Source organism: Mustela nigripes, unplaced genomic scaffold (genome assembly GCF_022355385.1).
Source record: "Mustela nigripes isolate SB6536 unplaced genomic scaffold, MUSNIG.SB6536 HiC_scaffold_76, whole genome shotgun sequence".
Classification (NCBI taxonomy): Eukaryota; Metazoa; Chordata; class Mammalia; order Carnivora; family Mustelidae; genus Mustela; species Mustela nigripes.
The window spans coordinates 70,345-77,021 of record NW_026739491.1 but is presented as its reverse complement, the minus strand read 5'-3'; positions in this window follow the sequence as shown (position 1 = coordinate 77,021).

The window sequence follows — 6,677 nt, the reverse complement described above, 5'->3', positions numbered from 1 at the left end:
GTTGGAGACATCATGCCAAGTCAATCTCTGATAAGCACTCGGTAAAAGAAACTGGGATTTCGGGTATGTATTTCCCCTCCATAATCAGTGTGCATTGGGGAGCAAAAAGAGTGGGACAAAGGACCACAAAATCCTAAATACAGTCACATAATTTTAAATGGGCGTGTTTTGCCTAATCATTCAGAACAGGTCCATATAGCCCAATCTACACAAGATGCAAAGGTGGTAATTTTTGTTTTGTTTAGTCAAATTTGTAGAGTCAAATTCAGGGAAATTCAGAGGGAAAAAAATTCACTTTTCCTTCACTCAAATAAAATTATAATCCATCAGAGGAGGGGATAACTGGATTAGTTGGGTTGTCTAGGAGTAAGGAATAAAGAGGATTTTCTTAGGGGGTGGGGAGAGGAGAGACTGGGAATTGTCTTGGCATAAATTTTAAGTCATGCTCATTCATAAAGTAGGAATTTTCAGGAATTATTTGTAGGAAATCATCAGAAGGAGAAATAGGAAACTAAGATTATCTTCTGGCTTCAATTTCGTCTGCAAGCCACTTGTTTTCCTAGGAATGTTCATCTACTATATATGAGTCTCTCAAACACCGATGTAAACAAAAGGGGACAGTCAGCAGTTGTGCAAGCTCTGACCCTTGAAGCTATCTTGAAGGCTATTCTACCACGGTCTTAAGGGTAAGAACACCGCTTGGAACACCCTGCCTTAACCTTTACCTTTCACATCTTCCCCTTTGTCCCTGAATCCACAAAGCCAGTTAATAATGTATGCAATGTTACTGTCTTAAAATTATCACTTTAATTGATTTATATGTGACTGAACTAGTTAAGGACACTCACATTTTTTTTTCCCCCACTGAGGTAAAACTGTTTGGGGGACAAGATAAAGGCATCTCCTCTTTCTGTTGTAACCAAAGCATACCACGTTATGCTTTTCTCCATTTTCCCCCCTTTTAAAATAGGGGAACTATAGCAAATGTGTAAGTCGACTAGATTTAAATCTGACAGCGTCAGCATTGAGTAAGGCATGGCCATCAACACTCAGCCATATGCCAGCCCATTAAGAACCTCGTTCTAAAAGACATGCTGACGTGCCCATGTGCAACATTTACAAAAATACATGTGTGGACATGTTTACACTTGATATGGTAATTTACGGAGAGGAGGTCAAAGTGAACTGCTTCCAGAATGGGACCGAAGGAAGCATCGGAAACCAGAATTCAAGGACAGTCCTCAATCTTTTCCTTTAGGCAACAAAAACTTCCCAGAAAAGTCAGTAAGTAACTCAGTTGCTGACCACCACCCCTCCCCACTCTCCTGAAGAAAGCGTTTAAAGTAAGAAAACCTGTCAAATACACCAGAAATAAAAAGAGCTGTAAAAGACCGATAATGATCTACAACCTCAGAAATCTATCCCTGGCCAATATCATGGGCTGCAGAGCCACCCAGTGCGTATGCAGGTGAACAGACCGGACAGACAGATGGACAGGCTGTGCATACCACCTGCCCATGTGATCATCACTAGCAAAGCCTTCCCGCCCGCACTCAGTGGGATGTTAGAAGAAACAACCTCAAAATAAACACATACACATACATAGACAGACACTACAAAAAACTTAAAATGCCTCGCAGGAGAGACATTTTTTTTTTTTCCTCTAAAGAGTTACTTTGCAAACGAAGTTTACACTATAAGCAGTTTCCTCCTCTACCATCCTTTGCGGGCATTCCACTACCCAAGGCACAGAATGTCAGCATCACTTACTCATCGGACAAATACTTATCCATTGCCTCGACCTGCCTGGTAATAGACACATTGGTCTTTAGAGTCGGAAGTGTCCTCAGAGAGCATCTAATCCCATTTATTCATTCTACTGAGGAAGCCAAGAGAGGTAAAATGACTTTACCAAGGCCATACAGCTTTCTGAAGTGATGATCTCCTTCGGTAGATGACACAGAGCTCAAAAGAAGGAACTGCCAAATTAAAAGCCAGGGATATGGTAGAGAATACCCACCAGCACCAAAAAGATGGAGAACTGGACTCTTGGACAACTTTTCAAAAGAAGTAAAAGAGGCTGGCCACTTGCTCCATCCTTCTTGGCTCACGTCGCTTGCTCACCACACGTCCTGCAGAGCAGTGGTCGACCACCTGCGCTCTGCATCTTCACCCGCCAGGCTTGGGCAGGGGGGCGGGTGGTGGGCAGGTGGGTGATGAGAGGGAAAGAACAGGACGCCGGCTGTGGGACACGGAGCCAATACACAGAAAAATGACCTTACAGAGACAGCTCCAGATCAAATTTTGATAAGGGGCTCCTTCCTATGGGAATCCAGAGCTTGTCGCATTGGGTAGCTAGGGTACCTTTAGGCCAGGGCTGCTAAGAGTTTCAGAGGGAACAATTCCTACAGGGAAAATTAATGGAAGGAAAGAGAAAAAAAAAAGTACCTAAGTTTTCGTTGTTCATTCAGTCTCCTGACATGGGGCCTTCCTGCCTTTTGGTACTAGCTTTAATTGTCTCCTTTAACAGAATGATTGAAAAGGGAGCTCAGTTGGTGCCTATTAGGACTGGCCACACTCTGGACAAATTAGAAGCTGCCCTTAGGAATTTTGAGGGAAAATGTTTGAAAGGTCTTTTTTTTTTTTTAAGTCACATTATATTTGTTAGGATATATTTTTAAATTAACTTTTAAACTTTTTCCCAGTATTAAAAAAAAATCTATATTCTGGTCTCTTAAAGTAGTTGCTAAAAAGAAAGAAAGCTTAACACATAAATTGTGTATATCTGAAATATATTTTAGAAAATCCTCTTGTAGCAAGAGCTTTCTTGTTAAATACTCGAAGACACATGAGATCCTTTACTTTCTACTCAATCTGTATCTGTCAAAAAAAAAAAAGAAAGAAATCTAAAACCTTATAGGTTTTTTTTTTTTTTACCCCTGCCAAACCAGCCACCATCTCTTTTCTGTCTGCACCAAACTTAAATCTCCTTGAAGTCTAAACCATGTGTCCAAGCATTCAACAACTGTAACTTTTGAAAGATGGAGGTACATTGTTTTTTTGTTTTTATTTTTTTGAAGAAAAGAAACCCACTAGACTATTACGATTTCATTTAGAGGGCATTAGGGCCAATGCTAGGGAAGCTTCCACAGAGGTGACATTAATGAAGGCAGTAAAAACTCATCCTGAATCTTCATCTTTTTCAACCATCAAGCTAGCCTCTTAAAGGGAGAAGAACTTTTAGAAACACAGAGGTTGAAGTAGCCTAATTTCCAGCCTTGCCCCAAGTCTAATCTATGGCAAGATACCTCACTGCTGGGCATTAAGACAAAAGTCCTTCTGGCTGTCTGAGACATCTGGATGCACAGGGGTTTGACACATTTTGGAGTACCCTTCAGGGCAACAGTCCCTAAAAAGGCAAGAGGAAGCAAACAGAAATGTAGGGTATTAACCTGCACACAGAGCAAAATCAAAGGGCACCCTATAAACCTACAAACCCTATAAACCCCCACTGTGCGGTGTAGCGTGGAACCTTGCTCTCTTGTCAATATATACTTCCCTAATGTTCATCATCATCCCCAAAGATAGGTTGTCAAAGCTACAAGATGACTTAGAGATGCTATAGTCCATTTTTTTTTTCAATTTGTAGATATGGCAACAGCTCCAGGGAAGAGAAGTGCCCGAAGTCACAGGATCAACAGGCTTTAAAATCCCTGAACTTCTGCCTCCCAACCAATTCTCTTCCATGCACTGGAGTTCCACCTTTCCAAAACCATTTGACCACACACCACATACATCACCTCATTTCATCCTGTAAGAAAACTCTGAGGAAGAAAGCATGCCATCCTCATTTTCCAGACAAAGAAATTACTCCAGAAGCTTACACAAAATCACCGCCAGATTCAGAATCACAATTAGCTCCCTCAACATTGAACTGGCGTCTGAAAATAATAGTTTCTGTTTATTTAGCATCTACATTTGTCCTTTATATATTATGCCTAAATGTTTCTGGAGAATATGTTGATCTTCACATTCCCTTCTGGACCTACCAGCAGCTGTAGCCATGGCTGGGAAGTCCAACCCTGTGGGCTTTCTTATTTCTTTCTTTCTTTTTTTTTTTTTTTTTTTTGGAAGATTTTATTTATTTATTTGACAGGCAGAGATCACAAGTAGGCAGAGAGGCAGGCAGAGAGAGAGAGGAGGAGAAGCAGGCTCCCCGCCGAGCAGGGAGCCCGATGATGCTGGATCATGACCTGAGCTGAAGGCAGAGGCTTTAACCCACTGAGCCACCCAGGCACCCCTGGGCTTTCCTATTTCATAATGATCATTCAATATAGAAAATAAGCTGTATTCTCAGTTGTTAAGAATTCACCAAATGAAATAGTTGCTAAGGCCCATTGAGCCTGTGGCCAAGGTATTATGTCTTCCATGGAGGGCTAGAGAGAAAGGCCACCTGAGGAGGGGGACGTCGCCATGCAGGCTCAATAAACCACAAATAGGGCCACTGAGGGGTTCCAACCATTGGCTATTGAGCTCTTCTAGACTAAATATACCATAATCTAGGTTGGTTTGTGTCACCCAATACATTGAAAGCTCAGAAGCAGAGAAAATTGAGCAAATACCAAGGAAAAACAAAAAATATAGTAAGAGTAGCTTTCTCGAGGTACATTTAAGAGATAATGAGCCAGCCTGAACTCCTGTTAGGAACAAAATACCACACGTGAGCACAACTCGAATACCAAGGCATTGCAGGAGGACTCCGTTAGAATCACTTGACACTGTTCATTTGGAAAATTGTGATATCATAAAAATTACTATATTTTGTCAAGTAGTCTGGATAATTTGTTCAATGCAAAGGATTACAAATAGGGTTTGTCAGAATTGGCAAGTACCTAGATCTTTTCAAGTTTGAGGGTAGCCGGGAATAAAGATATTTCTTTATCCCTACCCTTCTCCCCTCCCCATATATGTTTCCCTAGAAAAATATGTCTGGGTAAATCAACTCCCAAATCCAACAACATGGAAAAAAATTGGTAGGGGTGGGATCAGGTTTGGCCAAATCACTGCTTCATATCAATGACAAACATAGACTCAGACGTTGGGTGAAATGTGGTTATGAGTGAATGGTATGGGTTATCAGTAAAGATGAGTGACATCCTTAAATGCTCATACTGTATAGCCCTTCATACTTTTGATTAAGCCAGTTAAATGGCATCGCAAAAGTCAACAATATTTGCTTGAAAATTATTTAGATGAATCTTGGAGCCTTTTAAAACAGGTTTGGAATAGCTCTACCAATGGTGTTACACAGTATCACAGTTTATTGAGAGCCATGAATATAAAAAACACATAAAGCCAAAAGAATATAAATGTATGTTTCTACAGATTCATTCATTTCTCTTTGTTTGACCATGGCTATCACACAGGTTTGGAAAAAAAAAAAAATGGTTTAGAACATTAACAAGGCTCTGGAGACTAGCTCTAACCCAGACCAATCTGTAGTAGAACATAATGTTTTTAAGTCAAAGTAGCCTGAAAAATTGCAACAGTGAAGTGGTCTTCTTGTCCATTTTTATTAACATTTATATTTGCGTAACATCTTTTTTGGGGGGTGGGGGGATGTAGCTGATTTCTTTTTGAGTCAGTGCTCATCTGAATGCCTAACAAATCTTGAGAATTAAAAATGCCTTTAAAATTCTAATCAGTAGTGACAGTGAAAAGCCATCAAGTCCAGAGGCTTTGTTTGTTGGTGGTGCTGTTTCGGTAATACACAGCCAGTGAAAGTGATAGAACCGATAGTTGCCAGGCATAAAGCAATAATGATGTTGCCAAAAATGTTTAAATCTTTTTTACTTGGGGCAAATTTCAAATACAAAGTTATTCAGCAAAATGAGATATCAGTATAAAAACCAAGACATCGGAAGCTGACAGAAAAAGAAAAAAAATTATTTCTAAGAGGAAAGAAAGTTTCATTGAAATGGGATCCAATTTCTCTAGTAATTAAAAAATACCATTATGTTGGGATATTTATTTTATGTGGCAGGTTGCAAACATTTTAAAAGATAATTTTATATTTCTTCTGATTTGGCATTTTGTAAAAAAAAGTCATGAAGACAAAAACTTCTGGAGTAAAATTGAGAATTTTAAAACATTATTATTACTGACATTAAAACTAGCAAAAAGAAAACTTTGCTAGTTCTTTCAATTTTCTAATAATACTTTTTAAATACAGATAAAAATTTATTAGACAAAATCAAGACTTCTTGAAAATTTATTTATCATGATCAAGATTTTAAAGTTTAGCATTATATCAGAATTCTGTGATAAAAATCTAAAGAAAAGAATATCATTTAGAATATCTGAAAATACATTTTAGAAATAAACTGAATTTATGTGTTAAGCTTTCATTGACACTGGCAACTACTTTAAGGGACCAGAATATAGATTTTTTTAATACTATGTCATTTTAAAAAGTTAATTAAAAATTATATGCTAACAGATAGAACATCACTATGAAAAAGTCTTTTAATATCTAGTGAGTGAGATTAAGAGTCACTTATGGTTTGTCTCCCTCCCAATCCCATCTTGTTTCATTTATTCTTCTTCTACCCACTTAAGCCTCCATGTTGCATCACCACTTCCTCATATCAGGGAGACTGAGGGTTGCCGGGGGGAGG